Raw genomic sequence first — 25,268 nt, forward strand, 5'->3', positions numbered from 1 at the left:
TGGGCAGCAAGGCAGGGGGAAGACGAAGAAGATGCTGGGTAAAGAGACACTGAGCTGCGACATTCCCTCACTGTATTAATAATTGATCGGGATGAGAGGTGGTTGTTAGTATTGTGCGGGGTGTTGACACTTTCTGGCAGGAAGTGAAATAGGAAATTCTGCACAAAGATAATAAAATAAAGGAAATAAAAAATAACGTAATAGTAAGTCATCATAAAGACAAAATGATGTTCTACGAAGAGAGTTGTTAAAGGGTTATTCCTCCACACCTACAAATGTATCACTTATCCAAAACACTATCCAGAATTGCAGATCAGTGGGGTCCGGCACCCAAGAATGTGGCTCGGAAATACTACGAGTGTCACGCAAAAGAGCTACCCAAAATGATCCTCGTGCGCAGCAATGTCGTGGCGACTTTCTGTGTTCATGTTCCGTCTTATGTCGCTGCTTTTAGTTTTAACCCCTTTAGGTTTTGGAAGCTTGGGAGCCTTTGGACGAAGTGACATTCTCATTCTATGGCATCTATCTATACTTAGCAGTGCAGAGATAAAGCCGCTGCGAAAGTAACAGCAAAACCCTGGTGAAACAGCCCTGGTAAAGGGATCCTGGGGTTCTCCTAAAGTTGCTTCACCTGTAAAGCCTCAGCGGTTGCACCGGCGTGTAACAGACACCGTGCGCAACAGACACCGTGTGCAACAGACACTGTGTGCAAATCCCCTTAATGAGAAATATTGCAGCCCCATTCTTAAGTTCTGAGAGAGTCCACAAGGTAATGCTAATAAACTTTTAACAAAGAGCATCTTTGAATGACCATGGATAGTGCTGCCAGCCGTTCATTTTAGTATGCATTATCAGCTTGCATAATACTAATACTCCTTGTATACTGCTAGTTTCCCTTGCAACAATACACATTTTCCATTCCTTTCTTTTCCTTTCCCTTCCCTTTACCTTCTCTTCCCATCTTTCCTTCCCTTCCCTTCCATTTCCTTTCTGTTCTTTACCATTCATTTAGTTTATCCCTTCCCTTTCATTTACCTTCCATTTCCTTTCTTTTACTTTCAGTTCCCTTTCCCTACCCTTTTTCTTCTCTTTCACTTTCCTTTCATTTCCTTTCCCTTCCCTTTATGTTCTTTTCCTATAATTTCCTTTTCCCTTCCCTTGTTTTTCACTTCCCTTCTCTTTCCTGTCCATTCCATTCCCTTTACCTTCCCTTCTCATCTATCCTTCCGTTCCTTTTCATTTCCTTTCTGTTCCTTTCACTTCCTCTTCTCTTTCCTTCCCCTTCCCTTCTTTTTCCTTTCCCTTCCCTTTCCTTTCGCTTCCCTTTCCTTTCCCTACTCCCTTTTTTCTGTTTCCCTTTCCTTTCCCTTTATTTTCTTTTCCTATCATTTCCCTTCAATTATTTTCCATTTCCCTCCTCCTTACTTTCATTTTCCTTTCCTTTCTGTCTCTTTTCTCTCTCTCTTTCCATTTCCTTTCCTGTTCCATTTCCTTTCCCTTTTCCTCTTCTGTCCCCTCTCCCTTTCCATTTCCTTTCCTGTTCCATTTCCTTTCCCTTTTCCTCTTCTGTCCCCTCTCCCTTTCCATTTCCTTTCCTGTTCCATTTCCTTTCCCTTTTCCTCTTCTGTCCCCTCTCCCTTTCCATTTCCTTTCCTGTTCCATTTCCTTTCCCTTTTCCTCTTCTGTCCCCTCTCCCTTTCCATTTCCTTTCCTGTTCCATTTCCTTTCCCTTTTCCTCTCCTGTCCCCTCTCCCTTTCCATTTCCTTTCCTGTTCCATTTCCTTTCCCTTTTCCTCTCCTGTCCCCTCTCCCTTTCTCTTTCCTTTTCTTTTCCCCTATGACAAATATATAACATTTGCTATACTGTGTGGTGAGATGTTTGTGCTATAAGTGTCTGCATGTGCTCATTCAGTGCTTGTGATGTGGACTGCAGCCTGGTGAGGGTTTTGCTATCATGTAGTGATCATTCATCAAATTGCTACGTAGAAAAATTGTAGAAATTTGCAAAAGCCTCAGAGTGGACACATATGTAGGAATTACGTGCGGAAAAATTTAAGAAAAACATTGTGATCTTGTTTGTATTATGAGAAAGGGTAGACAAAAAAACTTTATTTTTTTAGTTTTAATTTGGGTTTTGGTTTTCGGACCCGCAACTTTGATTCTCTTGGTAATTTCAGTCATAGATTTGGCTGTTTATAGAAATATGTGGTAATTAACTAGTTAAAAAAATACAATATTTCAATACTTTGTCGGGAGATGTTTATGTTATATGTGTTTGTATGTGACGACCAAGTTCTTGTGATGTGAATCGCAGCCTGTTCTGGGTTTTGCTGTGATGTTGTGATAATTTATTACATTTCTTTGGTGAAAAATTACACTTTAGAGCAAATCATTCACTAGATTTCACGCCACATAATGTATATATTATTAAATAGATATACTATACCTAATGAAGCTGGTGTATTTACTCTGAAAATCTATTTAGAATGGCAATAATCTTTATGAAAGTTTGACTTTATCGCTACCCTCCTAGCCTTTATCGCTACCCTCCTAGCCTTATTCACAGCTCCTCAGTGTCCCTCCTCTCTGCTGAAATGTCACACACCTCAGTATAAGCTGCAGCTGTCAGTCAGGCTGAGGGCTAGATGGGCGAAGGTTGAGTAGATTGTAGACATGAGCGTTCTCACTCTTTAGCTGGACCCATGAAATGCTCTTCTAAATATCATGATTAGGGCCTTTCTGATACTAGATTTCAGAGTAAGTACACCAGTCATATCAGGTCAAAGAGATCTACTTATTAAAGTATATAGTTTTTATTGTCAAATGTGGTGACCTACCTCCTATAACAACATTTGCAGAAAGTTAAGGGTGGACATCAATGGTGTAGCATGTGGAGTGGCAGTTATCTGAGGTGCAACATTATTTGGGGCAGAAATCTCTCCATCGAGGCTAGGATTGGGAGTAGGAATGAGACCCGGATAATAAAGTAAATACTTAAAATAAATTAATAAAAAGTAAAAAAAAAAAAATATATGACAAAATATAACTTTTTATTTTTAAAATCTTATGCCGCCTTTTAGCAATAAGCAAATAAAAAATCAGAGAGTCAAAGGGCAAACTATGATAATATCAGTATTTTCTGAAAAAAGTGCTTGACAGATAAGAGGTTCAGCACCGGACTGGTGGAAGGAACTCAGGGAGTGTTAATAGCACATAAGTTAGGCTAGTTTCACACTTGCTTTTTTTTGCAGCGCGTTTTTCCCGCAAAAAAACGCATTGAAAAAACGCATACAAAAGCATACAACTGCTGCGCTTTTTTCAAGCATTTTTATGAGCATGCATGAAAAAAACGCAGCGTTTTTATGCGTTTGTATGCGTTTTTAGTGCGTTTTTACCGCGTTTGCGTTTTTTTCCAACATTAGGTGGCCCCTCACACTAACCCAAACCATGACTTTACTAACCCTAACCCTGACCCTAACCCTAACCCTAACCCTAACCCTAACCCTGACCCTAACCCTAACCCTGACCCTAACCCTTAACCAAACCATACTTAACCCTAACCCAAACCCTAAACCCTAACTAACCCTAACCCTAACCCTAACCCTGACCCTAACCCTAACCCTAACCCTGACCCTAACCCTAACCCTAACCCTAACCCTGACCCTAACCCTTAACCAAACCATACTTAACCCTAACCCAAACCCTAACTAACCTTAACCCTAACCCTAACCCTGACCCTAACCCTAACCCTAACCCTAACCCTGACCCTAACCCTTAACCAAACCATACTTAACCCTAACCCTGACCCTAACCCTAACCCTGACCCTAACCCTTAACCAAACCATACTTAACCCTAACCCTGACCCTAACCCTAACCCTGACCCTGACCCTTAACCAAACCATACTTAACCCTAACCCTGACCCTAACCCCAACCCTAACCCTGACCCTGACCCTAACCCTAAGCCTAAACCCCCTTAACTAACCCTAACTCTAACCCAAACCCCTAAATTCCATGGTTAAAAAAAAAATTGCATGTGCAAAAAAACGCATACATGAGCATGCCAGTGCGCATGTATGCGCATCCATAGGCTATAATGGCCATTTTTAGCTCAAAACGTGCGCATATGTGCGCATGCGCTTTTTTGCAGGGCCAAAAAATGCAACATGCTGCGTCTGGAAAATACAAACGCACACCCCAAAAAAACGCAGCGCATGAAAATCGCATACATGCGCTTACCAGCGTGCAGGTATGCGCACCCATGTTAAATATAGGGGAAAAAACGCATGCGCACGTATGCGTTTTTTTCAGCGCAAAAAAACGCAAATGTGAAACCAGCCTTAGGGGTGCAAAATACCTGCCAGGTCCTCGGGATCTGGTGGTAACCCATGCGATGCCGCCGGTGGCCACATGTGATATCTCCTGTAAAGTTTATAAAAAACTATGAGAAAAGAATAAAAAGAACTAGTAAAATGATTGAATCCATCATGTGTATTTGGAGAAAGCATCAGAGATGAAGAGGTTGAGCAGAGGAGGATGGTCATGTCGGGCACAGAGACTATTCTGGTGCACATTTAATCACGTTGCTCCGGGCAGCTTCACCGCTAAACACTCAAATCCTCTTCACCTATCAATCAGTTGGGTGACATGGCGTTTGTGCTGCGATGACAGCTGTTTGCAGCTTTGAGTGATGCGAGTCAGAAGTGTGATGCACAACGTGCCGACCTTAGATGAGAAATGAAAACCAACCTTTAGGCTGAGAACACGCGCCACCCCGGTGAGTTCTGAAGCGGCCACCAATGAGTCCGGATCTAACCCCATTGATCACCCGTGGAGAGATCTTCAAATTGCTGTTGGGGAGAAGACGCCTTCACATATGAGAGACCTGGAGCAGTTTGCAAAAGAAGAGTCGTCCAAAATTCCAGTTGGGAGGTGTAAGACGCTTGTTGATGGTTATAGGAAGCGATTGATTGCAGTCATTTATTCCAAAGGGGGTGCAACCAAATATTAACTTGAGGGTGTCAACAATTTTCTCTAGACCATTTTTTAGGCTTTTGTGAAATGATGTCCAATTTGGTTTTTTTTTCTGTGCGTTTTTTTTGTGTTGTTCCAATACACACAAGAAATAACAACAAAACATGTGTAATGGCAATCATGTTCTAGGAGAAATACTTCATTTTCTGGAGTAATTTTAAGGGTGCCAATACTTTCGACCATGACTGTACGCGACCACAGCTACAGACTACAGATAAACCCAAAGAGGGAATTAAAAAGCATTCTCAGTAAAAAATAAAAAAATGAGCAAACTGATATGATGCTAAAAGAATTTATATTAAATTTTAGTAACTTTTCAGGTCCAAGTGAATTCTTTAAATTTTGGATTAGATTCGTAATGATTGCAAAAAATGTCCACTTTCATTTTACACATTGAAAAAGAGTTCATCATAGCATCAAGTGGAAACGCACTGACTTTTCATACAATCATAGAATCGCAGAGTTGGAAGGGACCTCCTGGGCCATCTGGTCCAACCCCCTGCTCAAAGCAGGATTCTCTAAATCATCCCAGTCAGATGTCTGTCCAGCCTCTGTTTGAAGACTTCCATTGAAGGAGAACTCACCACTTCTCGTGGCAGCTTGTTCCACTCATTGATCACTCTAACTGTCAAAAAGTTTTTTCTAATATCTAATCTGTGTCTCCTCCCATTCAGTTTCATCCCATTGCTTCTAGTCTTTCCTTGTGCAAATGAGAATAAAGTTGATCCTTCTACAATGTGACTGCCCTTTAGATATTTGTAGACAGCTATTAAGTCTCCTCTCAGTCTTCTCTTTTGCAAACTAAACATTCCCAAATCCTGCAACCTTTCCTCATAAGACAGGGTTTGCAGACCGGTCACCATTCTGGTCGCTCTTTTCTGAACTTGCTCCAGTTTGTTTATGTCTTTTTTAAAATGTGGCGCCCAAAACTGGACACAATATTCCAGATGAGGTCTGACCAAAGAGGAGTAGAGGGCAATAATGACTTCACGTGATCTAGACTGTATGCTTCTGTTAATACATCCTAGAATTGCATTTGCCTTTTTTGCTGCTGCATCACACTGTTGACTCATATTCAGTCTGTGATCTATTAGCATACCCAAGTCTTTTTCACATGTGCTGTTGCTCAGCCCTATTCCTCCCATTCTGTATATGCTTTTTTCATTTTTATTGCCCAGATGTAGTACTTTGTGTTTTTCCCTGTTAAAAACCATTCTGTTAGTTGCTGCCCACTTCTCCAGTTTATTTATATCTTTTTGAATCCTCTCTCTCTTCTCTAGTATTAGCTATCCCTCCTAGCTTTGTGTCATCAGCAAATTTAATCAGTTTACCCTCAATTCCTTCATCTAAATCGTTGATAAAGATGTTGAACAATACAGGGCCCAGGACAGAGCCCTGTGTTACCCCACTTGAGACATTCTTCCAACTGGATGTGCAGCCATTTACGACCACTCTTTGGGTCCGATCACTAAGCCAGTTATGAATCCACCTAACAGTTGCCTTGTCCATTCCATACTTAGTCATTTTTTCAATAAGGATTGTATGAAATACTTTGTCAAATGCTTTGCTGAAGTCAAGATATGCTATATCTACAGCATTTCCTTGATCCACCCAATCAGTGATTCCGTTATAGAAGGAAATTAGGTTAGTCTGACATGACTTATTAGTTACAAACCCATGCTGACTCTGTTTAATCACTTCATTCTTATCCAGGTACTGACATACATGTTGTTTAATAATTTGCTCAAAGACCTTTCCTGGTATAGAAGTCAGACTCACTGGCCTATAGTTGCCTGGGTCCACTTTCTTCCCGTTTTTGAAGATTGGAACAACATTTGCTCTTCTCCAGTCTTCTGGGACTTCTCCTGTTCTCCAAGAATTTTCAAAGATTATGGAGAGGGGTTCAAAAATTTCTTCTGCTATCTCCTTCAGTACTCTGGGGTGTAATTCATCTGGACCTGGAGACTTGAATTCATTTAGGTTAGCTAAGTGCTTCCTCACTATATTTCTGTTTATAGATATCCTGGATTCTTCTATTCCCTTAATAGGACAGTGAAGAACAGTTGATGTTACATTTCCTTTCTGAGAGAAAACAGATGCAAAATAGGAATTTAAAAGTTCGGCCTTCTCAACATCCTGTCTTACCATTTCATCATTTTCAGCCTGTAAAAATCCTATAGCATCTTTGACTTTTCTTTTACTTTTGACATATCCCCAAAATCCTTTATTATTGCTTTTGACATCTCTTGCAAACCTCAATTCATTTTATGTCGTGCCTCACAGCTATCATATCCCATGGTATCGCATGGCCAATCAGGAGGGACTATCATCACCTATATAAAAGATTTCAGTCTAAGGAGAGGGTTTACATAGGTTCCCATACAGATGAAGACTTTAGTCTAAGTGAGGATTGGCATTAGGTTAGGGTCCTGGAACATGAGAAACGCCTTACCGTGGCTTCCAGGTACACATAAAATGGCCATTTTATGCGCTAAGCTTTCTCAATTTTTCATATTTCTAATGCAGTAATGAAATTCATTTTTCATATTTCATGTTTGCATGTTATGGCGCTACAGTGTGCTTCCTTTTTTGTTTGAGTGTATATGAATTGGTGACTCTAGGTTAAGCACCTATTCACATTTAGCTTATGCTTGGATGTGACGGTCAGTTTTTTGAAATTTATTTAAAAGCCGTGGCAGGGAATGCAGCAGTAATTTTTCGGTGATTGTAGGATAGTGGGAGCACGTGTATTAGTCTGGTTGATAATACAGAAATTAAATTGATACGGAGAGATACTAGAGGAACAAGCACCAGTGTCAGACTGTGATTGATCAGTGATATGATGGAGAGGAATTAATATCTTGAAGTTCATCTCTGGCCGATTTGATCAATATCGTTGGCAGATTCAATTTGGTCTAATAAAAATTACCATGAAAATTTTTTTTTTATTATGTTCTCAGATTTTTGCAGAATCCAAATAAACAGAGAGAAGTAAACAAAATACAAAATAAAACACATTAAAATCATCCGTCTTGACTTCTTACAACACCTCCTCCACCTCAGTAGCTCCCCGGTCTTCTGCTCTTTTCCGATTTGGAGTTTAGTGATTGGCTTTAGGCGGCTACATGGGGGAAGGGGTGACACATGTCACTCATATCAATTGGATTTGTAACGGATCGCTCCGCTCATCTCTATTTTGCAGGTTCAATACAAAGTTTTTTGAGTTAGGTAAATATTTGCTCTGGTAGTTGGGTCTGGTTTACTGATCGTTAAGTTACTCGTATCCAACAAATTATTGATCTGCCAGTAAAAAGTTGGGAATAGTTTGGGTTCAGATGTAATATGTGAGATGTTGGTAACGGCGGAGTCTGAACACCTGAAAGGAGGATTGAAGAGGAGGGTGGATAGAGGTTTTCCCTTTGGCCATCTTTGTGACTGATACCGGCACTGACTGTGAGATATTATTAGGGGCTCTGAATTTTGTGAAATCTGTAATAAACCTGCAGGAAGGAACATTCGCTGATTCTCCGCGCCTCCAGCTTGCCAAATCTTCTCGGTAATAGCCTATTATTGAGAATATGTAGTAGCTGCTGCTATTCCTCGGCATCTTCCTTCTGGCATCCCCTGTGAGATTCCCGTATGCGTGAGCAATCGTGAGCGTGACAGAAAATAGATAGGGTCATGAGATTGAAGACACAGACAGGACACATTTTGGGAAGTACTTAGGAAGTGATATAAAGAGTTTGCTTGTGTCCGTCTAAGAATTTACAAATGATTGGCAAACTTTGTGCATTGAGAAAGCTCTTGATGGCAACACTCAAAGTATCCGTAGGGCATTATAGACCCCCAAAAATGTCAAAAACATCAGCAGACCTCTTTTTTGGGAAAACTTAGTCTGCAGCTCTTTCCTATACAGAGGTGTAGTTCCATGCACTACATGTCTTTAGAATGGAAGCCATTGGGGAGGCATTATGTGCCACTTTGTGCCTGGGCAGTGCCATATATTGAAAGTAGGTGTCTGGTGTAGAGATGGGCAAATCGATTTGAAACAACTCAAAATTGTTACAAATTTTCCAAAAATTCAGGATTTGGCAGAATCTGAATATTTTGGGGATTTTATTAATGCAAATCTATTTTGTTGGAATCTTTATTGGGTCGGAAAGTGGATAAGAAATAATTAATATGTATACTCATCTGTCCTAGACCCACCCTTCACCAGCTGTACCTTACAGCTCCCCTCGCGACTCTCCTGCTACTTCGGACCGGTCTTTGGATTCTGTCTATAACTATCTACAGTATTGACACCCCTGCAATTCTGTCAGATAATACTCAGTTTCTTCCTGAAAATGATTGCAAGCACAAATTCTTTGGTATTATTATCTTCATTTAATTTGTCTTAAATGAAAAAACACAAAAAGAATTGTCCTAAAGCCAAATTGGATATAATTCCACACCAAACATAAAAAAGAGGGTGGACAAAAGTATTGGCACTGTTCGAAAAATCATGTGATGCTTCTCTAATTTGTGTAATTAACAGCACCTGTAACTTACCTGTGGCACCTAACAGGTGTTGGCAATAACTAAATCACACTTGCAGCCAGTTGACATGGATTATAGTTGACTCAACCTCTGTCCTGTGTCCTTTTGTGTACCACATTGAGCATGGAGAAAAGAAAGAAGACCAAAGAACTGTCTGAGGACTTGAGAAACCAAATTGTGAGGAAGCATGAGCAATCTCAAGGCTACAAGTCCATCTCCAAAGACCTGAATGTTCCTGTGTCTACCGTGCGCAGTGTCATCAAGAAGTTTAAAGCCCATGGCACTGTGGCTAACCTCCCTAGATGTGGACGGAAGAGAAAAATTGACAAGAGATTTCAACACAAGATTGTGCGGATGTTGGATAAAGAACCTCGACTAACATCCAAACAAGTTCAAGCTGCCCTGCAGTCCGAGGGTACAACAGTGTCAACCCGTACTCTCCGTCGGCTTCTGAATGAAAAGGGACTATATGGTAGGAGTCCCAGGAAGACCCCACTACTTACCCCGAGACATAAAAAAGCCAGGCTGGAGTTTGCCAAAACTTACCTGAAAAAGCCTAAAACATTTTGGAAGAATGTTCTCTGGTCAGATGAGACAAAAGTAGAGCTTTTTGAGCAAAAGCATCAACATGGAGTTTACAGAAGAAAAAAAAAGAGGCATTCAAAGAAAAGAACACGGTCCCTACATTCAAACATGGCGGAGGTTCCCTGATGTTTTGGGGTTGCTTTGCTGCCTCTGGCACTGGACTGCTTGACCATGTACATGGCATTATGAAGTCTGAAGACTACCAACAAATTTTGCAGCATAATGTAGGGCCCAGTGTGAGAAAGCTGGGTCTCCCTCAGAGGTCATGGGTCTTCCAGCAGGACAATGACCCAAAACACACTTCAAAAAGCACTAGAAAATGGTTTGAGAGAAAGCACTGGAGACTTCTAAGGTGGCCAGCAATGAGTCCCATAGAACACCTGTGGAGAGATCTAAAAATGGCATTTTGGAGAAGGCACCCTTCAAATATCAGGGACCTGGAGCAGTTTGCCAAAGAAGAATGGTCTAAAATTCCAGCAGAGCATTGTAAGAAACTCATTGATGGTTACCGGAAGCGGTTGGTCGCAGTTATTTTGGCTAAAGGTTGTGCAACCAAGTATTAGGCTGAGGGTGCCAATACTTTTGTCTTGCCCATTTTTGGAGTTTTGTGTGAAATTATCAATGTTTTGCTTTTTGCTTCATTCTCTTTTGTGTTTTTTCATTTAAGACAATTTAAATGAAGATAATAATACCAAAGAATTTGTGTTTGCAATCATTTTCAGGAAGAAACTGAGTATTATCTGACAGAATTGCAGGGGTGTCAATACTTTTGGCCACAACTGTAGGTCTCATGTAGTTCTGTGAGGTTTGACACTTCATTTACATGACCACGTGAGGCCTCATCAGTCCCAGAAAATCCAGACCCAAGATAAATTTGAAGACCAAGCTGCAGTGAGTGGGGGACCGGGTGGGGAACTGGATAATCAAAACCGGTGAATGACTGGCCTAATACAGGTGTGTATAATGGTTATTATTTTTAATCCTTTTCCCTTCCATTTATTATGCTTTTGGGATCTCAACAGTCCTCTGAATATATTATTAGTCTTTTCTGAGCCAGCTGGATTCAGACCAAATTTTAATTTGACCAAATTGAGTCTGCTCGCCATTCTGAAGAAAAAGGAACCTATGCAAGGACAGTATAGGGGCTCTTTGAAGTCTATGACAGAAGCTATGTGCTGCTTTGGAGGTAGAAGTGCCCCCCTTACCACTTGGGCTTCTGTGTGGCTGCACAGGTTCCAACAATGATATGTCCACCTCTGAGGTGCTGGCCCACGGAAACTTGCGGTGGCCCTTGTCATTATTCACATTGTTAGCCAAGCCATAGAAATGAATGTAAGAATGTTGGGTGGTGTCACTGAGCTGGGGTGTGCTGTGTGGGTACGCAGGCTGGTGGAGGTCACAGGTCACCAATGGAGAACATCGAAGATCCATCTTAGATGGGTTTGAATTAAGAACGCTCATGATCAGACACAGTAGATGATAGGAAGGTGTGTGCTAAGCACAGCCAACCAAAGAGTCTGCCTGTCAATTAGTGCAGCGACTGTCCAGAGGGCTGTCCTAGACTGTTACTGTCGAGAGAAAATGTGATGGTACTCTGGAAAGATCAATTGGTTATGGACTACTGGTTGGTGACTACAGAAGAGTAGGACCAAAATTATTCATTCTAAGCAAGTACTGCGAGGGATGCCCTAAAATGACCTGAAGCTTTCCCTGTCTGCTGTACCTTCACAATCCCCCCAAAAATTGGATTGTATTCAGCGCTAACCTCCTATGGAGCCAGAGTGTGCAGTGAGACAGAGTTTTAATAAACTGCATTTGGATTTTTTGGTGACTTTCTTCAGATGACCAAAAGTACATAGCCAACTATGATAGGAAAAAAATGTACAAGTGGAGCCCATCAGAACTCCATTTGTCTCATTGCACTCTTTGGCTCCATTGGAGGCTCCAACTGAAACCCGGTACTTAGACAGAACATGCAACGGAAGGGCCAAAACAGAATGTGAATGGCCCCTTAGAGAGTGAGGAGAATGGTGGCCGGTCATGACATGATGCGCCATGGCCCGAATGAGGTAGCTGTCACCCGTACAATGAGCGTGTATGGCGTATGACAGCAATGAAGCCAGCACCAAGAGACCTACTGGCATTGTGTATCCCATACACTCCACTACAGAAGACCAATTACTGTATCAGGCACCTGCAAAGCTGAATGTAGCACCACAGACCATGCAAATTGGCGACCTTGCATTTAATCATATCTCCATGAACCGCATGCTGTTCCGGTCTCAGAAAACTTTTTGTTTGTCCTCCCGGAGTTTCCTCGTCGTATGTGCTAAACTCAAGTTTCAACAAAGCAAATAGCCTCTTCCTTTTCTGTTTCATTATTGTGTAAGGCGAGTCTTCTGAGCCCTAGACTGCCAGACTCGGCGCTTTGAAGCTAGCACACTAGGAGGAAGTATAGGAACAAAAGGCCGTAGCGAAAGAGTGCTGAGAGTTGGTTGTCTGGAAACAGAAGGGAACTGACAAGGAGCGCCACGTTTTCAGCAGGGGGGATTTGATCAGCAGTCAGTCTATTTGCCACAAGGCTTGGAATACAACCTGCTATTGTTAGAAGCAGCGTACATGAGCGTGCTCCATCAATCTGCATTGTGTACCGAGGAAACCGGGGATCCGATCAGGAGTCAAAGTGCAGTAAAAATAAGCGATTGGACGGTAATATCAGAAAAAGATGATCTGTATAAGCAAAATGGCAATGCCCTCAAAACCTCTCCAGCCCAATGATGTCTGTGATGTGCTCCCTCTGTAGAGGGCTGTGCCAGAAAAAACAAGGTTTTCATACCCTGCAATAAGTATAACTTGGGGAAATCTTCTACTATGCTTTCTTTTACTTTTTGATTTTCAACTTTTATAGAAAATAGCATTTCTTTAGCCTTGGAGAAGTCAATGGTCATCAGCGGTATCCATAATCCTGGCAACGATGGCACTCGTTTTTCCTCTTTCTGACCATACTTGCCGTGTAGCTGGACATAATCCTATGATGGTTATGCTCATACTGGTCATACAACCGGCAGTTTACAATGACTTTGTCCCCTTTCTGTCTATCTTAGATACTTAGACAGAGCTGTAGACCTTGAGATTTAACTTGAAGCTTCTGGGCAAAATCTGTATCAGGGTTTCTCGGCCATTTGGTGGCATAGAATCATAGAATCATAGAATCATAGAATCGTAGAGTTGGAAGGGACCTCCTGGGCCATCTGGTCCAACCCCCTGCTCAAAGCAGGGTTCGCTAAATCATCCCAGTCAGATGTCTGTCCATCCTCTGTTTGAAGACTTCCATTGAAGGAGAACTCACCACTTCTTGTGGCAGCCTGTTCCACTCATTGATCACTCTAACTGTCAAAAAGTTTTTTCTAATATCTAATCTGTGTCTCCTCCCATTCAGTTTCATCCCATTGCTTCTAGTCTTTCCTTGTGCAAATGAGAATAAAGTTGATCCTTCTACAATGTGACAGCCCTTTAGATATTTGTAGACAGCTATTAAGTCTCCTCTCAGTCTTCTCTTTTGCAAACTAAACATTCCCAAATCCTGCAACCTGTCCTCATAAGACAGGATTTGCAGACCGGTCACCATTCTGGTCGCTCTTTTCTGAACTTGCTCCAGTTTGTTGATGTCTTTTTTAAAATGTGGCGCCCAAAACTGGACACAATATTCCAGATGAGGTCTGACCAAAGAGGAGTAGAGGGCAATAATGACTTCACGTGATCTAGACTGTATGCTTCTGTTAATACATCCTAGAATTGCATTTGCCTTTTTTGCTGCTGCATCACACTGTTGACTCATATTCAGTCTGTGATCTATTAGTATACCCAAGTCTTTTTCACATGTGCTGTCACTTAGCCCTATTCCTCCCATTCTATATATGCTTTTTTCATTTTTATTGCCCAGATAAAAATTTTATTGCCCAGATTGCATAGGTGATACGAGACTTAGTCCTCCTTCCTCAGGCTCCAAGTGCGACTACTGCCGCTGCACACTCTTTAGCTATGCCCTCTCGGGGACTTACAGATAGGTTGTTTTTTGAAGGGAATCTGTCACCAGATTTTCCTAATATAATGCACGGCCAGCACCTTTCAGCACTGTTTTACAGCATTCTAGTGTGCTGTACACGTCTGTCCCCGATCCCCTCTGCAAGGCTCAAGACAGATCTTTTATTATACTGACAGACGGCGCAGTCCCGTCCGATGGGCATCGCTGGTCTTGATCAGGCACCTTTTGTCTTCTTGTGATAGGCGTCCTCCTTCCCGTCTTCATCTGGATGACATGTCCTACGTCACACTGCTGCACAAGCACACACCTCTATGCCCTGCCGAGGGCAGAGCAAAGCACTGTATGGCGCATGTGCCGGCTTTTCCTGCGGGTCGTTGGTGCTCTTTCCCGGCACATGCACATTACTTTCCCGATGCATGCGCATTACATTGCTTCGCTCTGTTTTCGGCACGGCAGAGTGAAGTCCGCCTGCACAGGAGCGCAACGTTGGACACAGTGGATCGCGTAGGATATGTCATCCACACAAAGTACGGAAGGAGGACAGCAATCGAAGTGTGAGCAGGTCGCGGGATGCAGTGACGCACGAGAGGCAGAGCAAGGGTTATCACATATATCATAAACATCTCCAAACAGAGTATCAATTTTTTTTTTTTTATTCGAAGCTGATCATCTCCCATCACTTACCTCATGATATGTAGATCCAAGAAGGAAGGTTATCTTTCTAAAGGAGTCTTTCTTTCTCTATAGCTAATAGAGATTTTGTTTTTTTCTTATGTTTTTTTTTAGGTCCTTCGAGATTACATTGTGCCCGGGACCGAGTGAGCCAAAGAAGAAGGCAGAAACAGGTGGGAGGTGTTCATTTAAATGCAGAGGTACAAAGCATGACTTTTTGTTGAAATAATTGTCTCGAGCCCTTAGACAATTACCATCTATGCTAATTAGAAAAAGATTAATTCGTCGAGCTTAGCAAGAGCTAAGAGAGACATCTGTTAGCTCAGAAGTTTTCTCTTTTTTTTTTTCCTCTTACCCCCCCTCCTCACAAACTGTAAATATAAAAAAGGTTAAATGTGTCCGAAAATAGAAATCTAAAAAATCGTACGGGGACATTTATAATTGAAATTTCAAATTTCATTTCCAGAAAAAAAAAAAAAAAAAGATATTTACTTATATGTAGAAAAGTTCCATCATAATATCAGCTAAAAGTGGGAAACAAAGGACTAATTATTCTATAATTATGTCTCAGTCACGGATGGAAGAATATATATTGTTTCAGCCCATAATATATATTATTATCCTCCTATCATCCTGGGGAATTAAAAATATTTTTTTTTTCTGTCTGAAATGACTTCATAATAGCTTTAAAGTAAAGGGAATGAGAGAATCATGGTGAAAATAGATAATTAAGGGGATTAACACTCGAGCTGCTGGAGAAATCCAGGTGTTGGTTTCTATGGTTTTATGATATATTTTTTCCTATTTTGGTTTGCAATTTATTTGTGGTTATTTTTTTTTTTGTTTTATGACTGTTTATACCTTAAATATTCAGTGCAATTATGAGCTTGAAAGGGATTGTCTAGCCATTCTTTATTTCTAAATGTCAAATAATTAATAGTCATTTATAGATTTCCCGTTAACTTTGCCAATCAGGAGACCTGGGCACCGCTAGATTGTTTGGTCACTGCCAGTGATTGGCACCGCAGTCTCATACAGAGACCAATGGGGCGACGAATCAGCGGATGGGTATTATATTATTATTAATGGTAGACCATGCAAAGGCCGAGCCTTGCTCTCTCACATTCAGCACAGTAATGTGTCACACAGTTATCCCCCAGATTACCCCAGTGATAGCAGCCAATCAAGGGGTTAATAAAACCATATTTGTGATGTCTGGTGGCTCTGATGCAAGAAAACGTTACCAAGGTTAAGGTACCGTAAGATTGCTGAACGGCAACTGAGCTGCTGCATCAGATAAGGATCGGCTCCTCCTGGGCCACATGGTCTCTGCTATGGCCGGAAAATGCGTTTCATCAGTTTTTATCAATCTATAACCTATCATCTATGTATCTATTATCTATCTATTATCTATCATATATTTATCTATTATCTATCTATTATCTATCATATATTTATCTATTATCTATCTATTATCTATCATATATTTATCTATGATCTATTATCTATCTATCTATCTATGTATTATCTATCTTCTATCTATTCTCTATCTATCATCTATGTATCTATTATCTATCTATATATCTATCTATTATCTATCTATCATATATTTATCTATTATCTTTTATCTATCTATCTATGATCTATTATCTATCTATCTATCTATTATCTATCTTCTATCTATTCTCTATCTATCATCTATGTATCTATTATCTATCTATATATCTATCTATTATCTATCTATCATATATTTATCTATTATCTTTTATCTATCTATCTATGATCTATTATCTATCTATCTATCTATTATCTATCTTCTATCTATTCTCTATCTATCATCTATGTATCAACTATCTATCTATTATCTATCTATCATATATTTATCTATTATCTATCTATGATCTATTATCTATCTATAATCTATCTATTATCGATCTATCATATATTTATCTATTATCTTTTATCTATCTATGATCTATTATCTATCTATCTATCTATCTATTATCTATCTTCTATCTATTCTCTATCTATCATCTATGTATCAACTATCTATCTATTATCTATCTATCATATATTTATCTATTATCTATCTATGATCTATCTATCTATCTATCTATTATCTATCTATTATCTATCTATCTATCCATCTATTATCTATCTACATATATATTATCTATCTATCTATTATCGATCTTTGATCTATTATCTATCTATCTATCTATTATCTATCTATCATATATTTATCTATCTGTCTATTTATCTATTATCTATCTATCTATTATCTATCTATCATATATTTATCTATTATCTATTATCTATCTATTATCTATCTATTTATCTATTATCTCTCATCTATTGTCTGTCTATTATATGTCTTTCTTTCTAGATATTATCTATCTGTATGTTATCTTTTATCTATCTATCTATTATCTAGTATCTATTTATTATCTATCTATATATTATCTATTATCTATATATATGTTTATCTATCTATAGTCTTAGATCAGCTCACTCAGCTGCACACGGAGATAGACACGGGTACACTTCGGCTTTAAGAACTTCCTTTGTTTATTATAGGCAGCATAAACCAAGGTGTAGTAAAGCAAATACAGGAAAACAAAACAAAATGGTGACAGAAAACACAGTCCTTCTGAGAGCGGTGCTCCTCCCACTCACCGCTAGCGGAACACACACGGTTCAGGTATTAGCATGTAACACATGCCCAATCACTTTCCTGGAGTGCTTCCTCTCCAGGCACACTGACCACTGCGGCTTTTGGGAGGCAGCTACTTAAGCCCCAGGCCCTGTGACTCCTCCATCATGTGACCGATCTCATGACTGTGACATCACACAGGTCCTGTCAGGACAAGGTGGAGCCAGCTTTGGAGGTGGAGATAAGGTGGGCATTCTCCCACCAGCTCCGTGACTGTCCACATAAAACCAGCCCCTTTATGCAAGTTTAGCTTAAGCCTCACAACACTTTACAGGGCTGGAGGAAAATACTCTAGCTTTACATCACTGACGCCATTAAGTGTAGCGACACATATCTCCCCTCCAGTAAAGCCTCCCTGGTACATACCAAACTATCCAGAAAAAAAAGAAAAACTGTAGGCAGCGCACCAAAAGAGCGCACAAAAGTTATTTTTAAATTATTTTATAAGCTTGCTGTGGCGACATTTCAGTTGCAATATGTGAAACCCTTTTTCAAGCAGGAAAAGTGGAAAAGAGAACAAAGTGTCAGATCTGGTGGAGTAATGGAGGATCTGACTACATGCAGGGTTCGTTTGCAGTCTGTTACCTTGGTTACACTTAACTCTGCATTGGAGCTGGATACATAGAATGGGAAATACATGTCAGCACTGAAAAAAAAGTCTACAGTACATCCGATCTTGAATTTTCTTGCAACCTTTAGCTTTCTTTGTTGTGACATAGGATGCAATCGGCAGCGACAGACCGGCTCTGACACAAGCGTTTAAAGAATATTTTACAATTTTGCAAACAATCCTCTGGTAATTACATCTAAGGCGGATTAAAAATCAGCTTTCCTGATAATAAACATAAAGCATTATTTCCATCGCTAACGGTTTGTAGAACCTGATATAATTCCCGCGAGGGATGACGCCTCCCTATAATTTCCATGTATTGGGATGGTGGGGACTGTGTTATTCGGGGACACCTTAGAGGACCGTCCGCAGGCCGGGGAGCGCACAATTCTGCAATGCACCATTGTTGCTGTTAAGATTCCCTTTGATGTTCAGAAGAAAACTCTCTCGAATGCGATTACTTCCCCAGGCGGTACAATCTTGCAGATTTAACTGCTTTACAATCCTTCAGAGTTTATCAGATGCTCTATTCGCATCCAGAACATTTCGTTTCATAAGCAAAAATAAAAAAAATGAAAAAAAAAAAGACAGAAATAACATCTTTAGTGACATAAACACTAAGTAAACAGATAATGCTCCGTGCGCATCACGCAAGGTTGGAGGTTTATATTGGGAGAATTCTGACATTCCCAGATGCGTCCTTACTTTTTCCTTTGTCTCATCATATCCTGAGATGAGCGGAGCAGAATAGCCAGCTTTGAAAAAAAATGAAAAAAATATAGAGTTTCTTGGTGCTCTGTTAGGAGACGTTTATGCAAATGTGTCTATATACTGTATGGCCGCCCAGTGGTAATAATGGGAATTGCAATGTTCCAAGGCTTTTGTTAGAATGTTATGATAGATATGGTATTGCTTTGGATTGGGATATATTTATGCAATAAGTGTGTGGCCAATGTGAATTGCAGACCGTCAAGCACTTTGCCAGCATCTTATGACATTGTATTGAATTAGAATGGGAGATGCGTATGCTATATTTTCTTATATACATGGCCATCCAGTGATAATAATGTAAATTTCAGCCTGTTAACTGTTTTGCTAATATGTTATGATATGAGATGGAATTTTTTGTTTTTTATGCTATATGTGTCAATATGTGACCACCCAGTGGTAGTAATGGGAATAGCAGGTTACGATATAGCATTGCAATGGTTATTTTTTATGCTATATATGTCAATATGTGGCCACCCAGTGGTAGTGATAGGAGTTGCGTGATATATGATATTGAATTTTGTGTTGTTTATGCTATATGTGTCAGTGTGACCACCCAGTGGTAGTAAAAGGAATTGCAGGTTATGGAATGGTATTGAATTGGTTATTCTTTATGCTATATGTGTCAGTGTAACCACCCAGTGGTAGTAATGGGAATAGCAGGTTACGATATAGCATTGCAATGGTTAATTTTTATGCTATATATGTCAATATGTGGCCAGCCAGTGGTAGTGATAGGAGTTGCGTGATAAAATATGATATTGAATTTTGTGTTGTTTATGCTATATGTGTCAGTGTGACCACCCAGTGGTAGTAATTGCAGGTTATGGAATGGTATTGAATTGGTCATTTTTTATGCTATATGTTTCAATGTTTGGCCACCCAGTGGTAGTAATGGGAATTGCAGGTTACAATATTGCATTGGATTGGTTATTTTCTTATGCTATATGTGCCACCCAGTGGTAGTGATGGTAACTGTTGCTTGTCAGGGTTTTTTTTCTAGCTTGAACTTACATAGTATTGGTTTGGTGAGAAATTGGCATCAAATTCAAGAAAGGGAAAAATTTAAGGTAAACACTGTATATTACAGTATAGGTATAAGCTGGTCAATAATAACAGTGAAAAAACACATTTATTACAGGTCATTCTTCTTTGGTGGTTTATCCCTATATAATTAAATAGAAGTTCTGTGAAGAATACCTCCTGTTGAAGGCCAAGTAGACAGTCCTTTGGCCTCCTTCAACTGAATGGGGCCTATAGCACATAATCCAAATGTGTTTCCTTTCTAAGTAACTTGTGTTTTATGCTTAAGGTAATAAGAAAAATGTTTGTCAGGTTCTTTTTATTATTATTTAATATTTGCGTAAGAATTCTGTAGTGTTTTTTCAGTTTTTCTTAAAGAAGACCTTTTGCCAAAGTTTTCATGTTCAACTAAACTCACAATGTGATAGGCACTGCAGAACAGAATAAATGTATTTTATTTTTTGTAAATGTCACTTCTCTGTTTCAGAGATATTAGTAATTAAAATATTTGGCACCTGAACAGTTAATTTTAAAATAATCCAAATGGGCATTGCCAGTGAGATTTTACTGGGGGCGTGTACGTCTTCCTCTTTCTGATGGTGACTGATCATAAGCAGGCAGCAACACAAAATAGCATTGGCAAGCAGTCTTCTCTCCTCACTGTTGTGTGATGAGTGATGACTTTTACAGGAGCACAGCAGACCCGAGTGTGACTAGCTGACAGCTTTCAGTTCTCATCTATGGCAGTCAGTGTGGGGGGATGGGCTGTGCTGCAGAAGTTGAGGCTATATGCAATGTGAAAAGCAGGAAAGCAGGAGCAAAAATATAAAAATCCAACCAAACTCCTGTAGAAAAATAAAGACACCCCCCACTTCTTCTACAGATTAAAAGACCCACTATCCACTTCCTGTAGAAATGCTAAAAAACAACCTTTCTTCTTGTAGATAAACATTGATGTGCACTTCCTGTAAAAATACAAAACGGCACCCACACCTCTGGTGAAGAGACAAAGACTCCTCGCCACTTCCTATTAAGAGACAAAGACCCCCACCGTGCAAGCCCCACCCACACTTTCTGTAAAGAGACAAAGACCCCTGCCACTTCTGGTAAGGAGACATAGACCCACTCACATGTCCTTTAAAGATATAAGATCCCTGCCACTTCTGGTAAAGAGAGAAAGTCCCCTGCCACTTCCTGTAAGGAGATAAAATCCCCTGTCACTTCCTGTAAGGAGACATAGACCCACTCACATGTCTTTTAAAGAGATAAGACCCCTGCCACTTCCGGTAAAGAGATAAAATCCCCTGCCACTTCCTGTAAGGAGACATAGACCCACTCACAGATCTTTTAAAGAGATAAGACCCCTGCCACTTCCGGTAAGGAGATAAAATCCCCTGTCACTTCCTGTAAGGAGACATAGACCCACTCACATGTCCTTTAAAGAGATAAGACCCTTGCCACTTCCGGTAAAGAGATAAAATCCCCTGTCACTTCCTGTAAGGAGACATAGACCCACTCACATGTCCTTTAAAGAGATAAGACCCTTGCCACTTCCGGTAAAGAGATAAAATCCCCTGCCACTTCCTGTAAGGTGACATAGACCCACTCACAGGTCTTTTAAAGAGATAAGACCCCTGCCACTTCCGGTAAAGAGATAAAATCCCCTGTCACTTCCTGTAAGGAGACATAGACCCACTCACATGTCCTTTAAAGAGATAAGACCCCTGCCACTTCCTGTAAAGATATAAAGTCCCCCTGCCACTTCCTGTAAGGAGACATAGACCCACTCACATGTCCTTTGAAGTGATAAGACCCCTGCCACTTCCTGTAAAGATATAAAGTCCCCCTGCCACTTCCTGTAAGGAGACATAGACCCACTCACATGTCCTTTGAAGTGATAAGACCCTTGCCACTTCCGGTAAAGAGATAAAATCCCCTACCACTTCCTGTAAGGAGACATAGATTAACACTGACATATCCTTTAATGAGATAAGACCCCTGCCACTTCTGGTAAAGAGATAAAGTCCCCTGCCACTTCCTGTAAGGAGACATAGACCCACTCACATGTCCTTTAAAAAGACAAAGACCCCTGCCACTTCCTGTAAAGAGACAAAGACCCACCCTAGCTTCCTGTAAGGAGACATAGACCCACCCACATGTCCTTTAAAAAGACAAAGACCCCTGCCACTTCCTGTAAAGAGACAAAGACCCACCCTAGCTTCCTGTAATCCATCTGTGTTTCTGTTGCTACAGACGGATTCCAGATGACAACAGACAACAACAACATAATTTATACATACATAGATTTCCAGTTTTTTTTTATATATCAAATGAGATCAAATTTTCTGAAAGTACAGGGTCTATTTAAATGGAAAGAGCTTCAGGAACAGGTACAGCCACACATGCCAATGAGTCACTTAAATATAAAATTAAGGGGACACAACACTGATATATAATCAATGCGCCAAATGGCAGGGATTCTAGAAATCGCCACCAATCCCCCACCAATCAACATTTGATGGCCAACAATCTTCAGATGCTTAGGATCCCTTTAATCGAATGTCTAAGATTATTACATTCATTTACCCTGGAGATAAACTTCAGACTTTAATCTTTCCAACTAAACCAGAAATTATGAAATCTCTTCATAACATACAGAGCCCATTGCTGTGATTTATTACCTGTAGGAGGCTGAAGGTCACAGAACATTCTCCTCACCTTGCATGACCCGTCTTTCTCCGCTTTGTTATGTATTTCTTTATAATATGCTTTGTCGCATATCTAGTGGCGGTGGATGGCGGGACTTATTCCTTTTTGCCCACGCCTGCATGGCTGTTGGTTATGAACAGGATTTTACACTTCAGCAGCTGAGCTGTTGCTGTTATGTCCATTGAACACAATTGGGGATCTGATGAAAAATGCTCTAGAATCCGAACCAGGGAATTATCAACGAAGACGGTTGATGGGAAGACTGTAGAAAGACCTTGATATACGGATACGTTCCCTGTGTCACTGGCCGGTCTGCCTCATAATATCTATAAATGATTGCTCTTTTATTTCATTTTTTATCAGCAGAAGATTTTACGATATCAAGTATCACTTTCAACAGACAGATAAAAGTCTAGTGGTGGCAATAAACGTATGGAGAATTAATTGGTCTCCACACACACAAAAGTAGAGCGTTTTGTTTTTCTTTATTATTAGAGATTATTGTATGCATCTTTCGAAAGATTGAACTCTTTAAAAGATAGAGATACAATGACAGAGGGATCCAAAGCAAAAACAATTCTTGGTACAATGGTCCCAAAAACTCTGATAATCTGTTATCCATGGAGATCATCATTCAAACATCCATCATTACTTAAGCCATGCGTAAGAACCAGTCCGAAAGTCATTGGTCAAAAACTCGGGCTCCATGTGGATAGGCTTTGAAAAAAGTTTGCTGTTTTTAAAACCAACTCCAAAGTCGATAGGCTATCTCTTTTTTTAGTTGGCTGTTGCCGAGTCTTGGGGCTTCTGAGCAAGAAAGGAACCCTGATATCAAGAGTTGGTAATGCTTGTTTTGTTAGTTCCTAAAAACGTTCATCCATGTATAGATTGCTAATTGGTATAAGTGGTGAAATGGGTCATGTTGAAAAAATTAGTCCAAATTTATGCTAGGCTCACCCTGTCTCGGTGTAGAGATGATTCGTAATTAACTTCCTGCCACATTTGGATTTACCAGAATCCAAACTTTTCACAATTCCATTTGCATGAATGTCAGCAAAATGGCGACTGGCTGTCATTTTCCATGATTCTAAGGGCCAGGAAAAGAATTAAAAAAATCTTATGCTCACCTCCCCGCTGCCATCGATCCTCTAATTGCATTTTCTTTCTTCTCACTTTTATCTTCTTCTGTTTCATACACTCCGGTGCTGCTGTTCTTCACTAGGCTGCACACCGTCACATATCGTCGACATTAGTGATGTGCTTAGCATCCCACTTAATGTAGTGTGGCATCGTGAAGAACGGCAGTGCCGTGAGCTGGAAAACAGACCGAGATAGACGACAGAGGAGATTTGATTCACACCAAATTATTTCTTGGTAGAATTTCAACGATTGTGCCTGAATCAAATTTTGGAAGACATTTTCCAAACCTCAGTGTTTTGCCTAATTTACACATTCTAGGCTGATACTTTCTGCTGGACATCAAGCCAATTTCCTGAATTACTGAGTGCTCTTCCTATTTGGCCTTCTGAATGGGAATATAATGATTTATAGATATAAAATGTAGTAATTTGTTCTCGTAAATCTATGCACTTTGTAAATGGTTCTTATAGACCAATGGTGGATAAATAGCAGTTGTAGATCAACCAGTAGACCTCTCAATCAACTGGTAGACCAGACAACTGATAAACTGGAGGATCCCGAAAAATGGGGTCACAAATATGTTTTGACATTGTCATTGGTTAATATGATTCTCTCACACTAACACACAGCGATATAATCTAGGACAGGGATGGAAAGACTAAAGAAGAAGAGCATACTCATGTGTAAAGACCTTATTTCTATATATCAAGTGCTATGATTAGAGTTGAGCGAAACGAGTCGAAAAAATTCAAAAGTCGCCGACTTTTGGCAAAGTCGGGTTTCATGAAACGAAACCCGACCCTAGGATGAGGTCGGCCACGAGGTCGGCGACTTACGCACCAAAGTCGCGTTTCAAAAGTTTGTTTTGCGCTCTTTTTCAGCCAATCAGGATCCACGGACACTGTGGGCAACGTGATGACATAGGCACGGGTCACCACCATCTTTCAGAAGGGCATGCAAGTGATTGGCTTGCTTTGGTGGGCGTCACGGGGGTATAAAAGGGCGTGCATGCCGATCGCCATCTTACTTCTGCCGATCTTAGTATAGGGAGAGGTTGCTGCTGATTCTGTAGGGAGAGCGTTAGGCAGGGAAGAAGACAAAAAAACTGATTCTGCTGCTAGCGATTTGGCCTGCACAACACACCAGTCACTGTGTGTGCAGTGCAAGGGGAGGCTATATAGTGGTGTATCAGTGGTGTTGGTTGTTGGGCTGCCTTCTAAGGCTTCCTGACATTCCTGCATTGCTGTTTACCCACTGCTCCGCAAACTGCTTTTTTAAAAGCAATCCAATCTCCCTTATCCTCTAGTCACTTTTGTCACAGCTGTGCCATCGAGCCTGTCACATAGCGCTCAGATATTCATTGGGCCTCACACAATCCAAAAGTGTCCAGTGTCCAAAAGTGTGTGCAGAGATTCAAAATCTCCCTTATCC

General features: G+C 40.4%; 1 protein-coding gene across 7 annotated transcripts in view; it reads left to right on the top strand.

Annotated features, from left to right (window-relative positions):
- The window catches only part of LRRC4C (leucine rich repeat containing 4C), a 1,128,588-nt gene that overhangs the window by 240,434 nt on the left and 862,886 nt on the right, over window positions 1-25,268 (top strand). For 5 of the 7 annotated variants that reach the window (XM_073578592.1, XM_073578590.1, XM_073578595.1 and 2 more), the window contains exon 2: window positions 14,989-15,074. The exons of 1 other annotated variant lie outside the window; for it this stretch is intronic. The gene's annotated coding sequence lies outside the window, so the exon portion shown is untranslated. The remainder of the gene's footprint in view (window positions 1-14,988; window positions 15,075-25,268) is intronic. One more of the 7 variants, XM_073578591.1, reaches the window with a different exon arrangement.

The sequence above is a fragment of the Dendrobates tinctorius genome, unplaced genomic scaffold (genome assembly GCF_039654945.1).
Source record: "Dendrobates tinctorius isolate UK_male_01 unplaced genomic scaffold, ASM3965494v1 ptg000059l, whole genome shotgun sequence".
Lineage (NCBI taxonomy): Eukaryota > Metazoa > Chordata > Amphibia > Anura > Dendrobatidae > Dendrobates > Dendrobates tinctorius.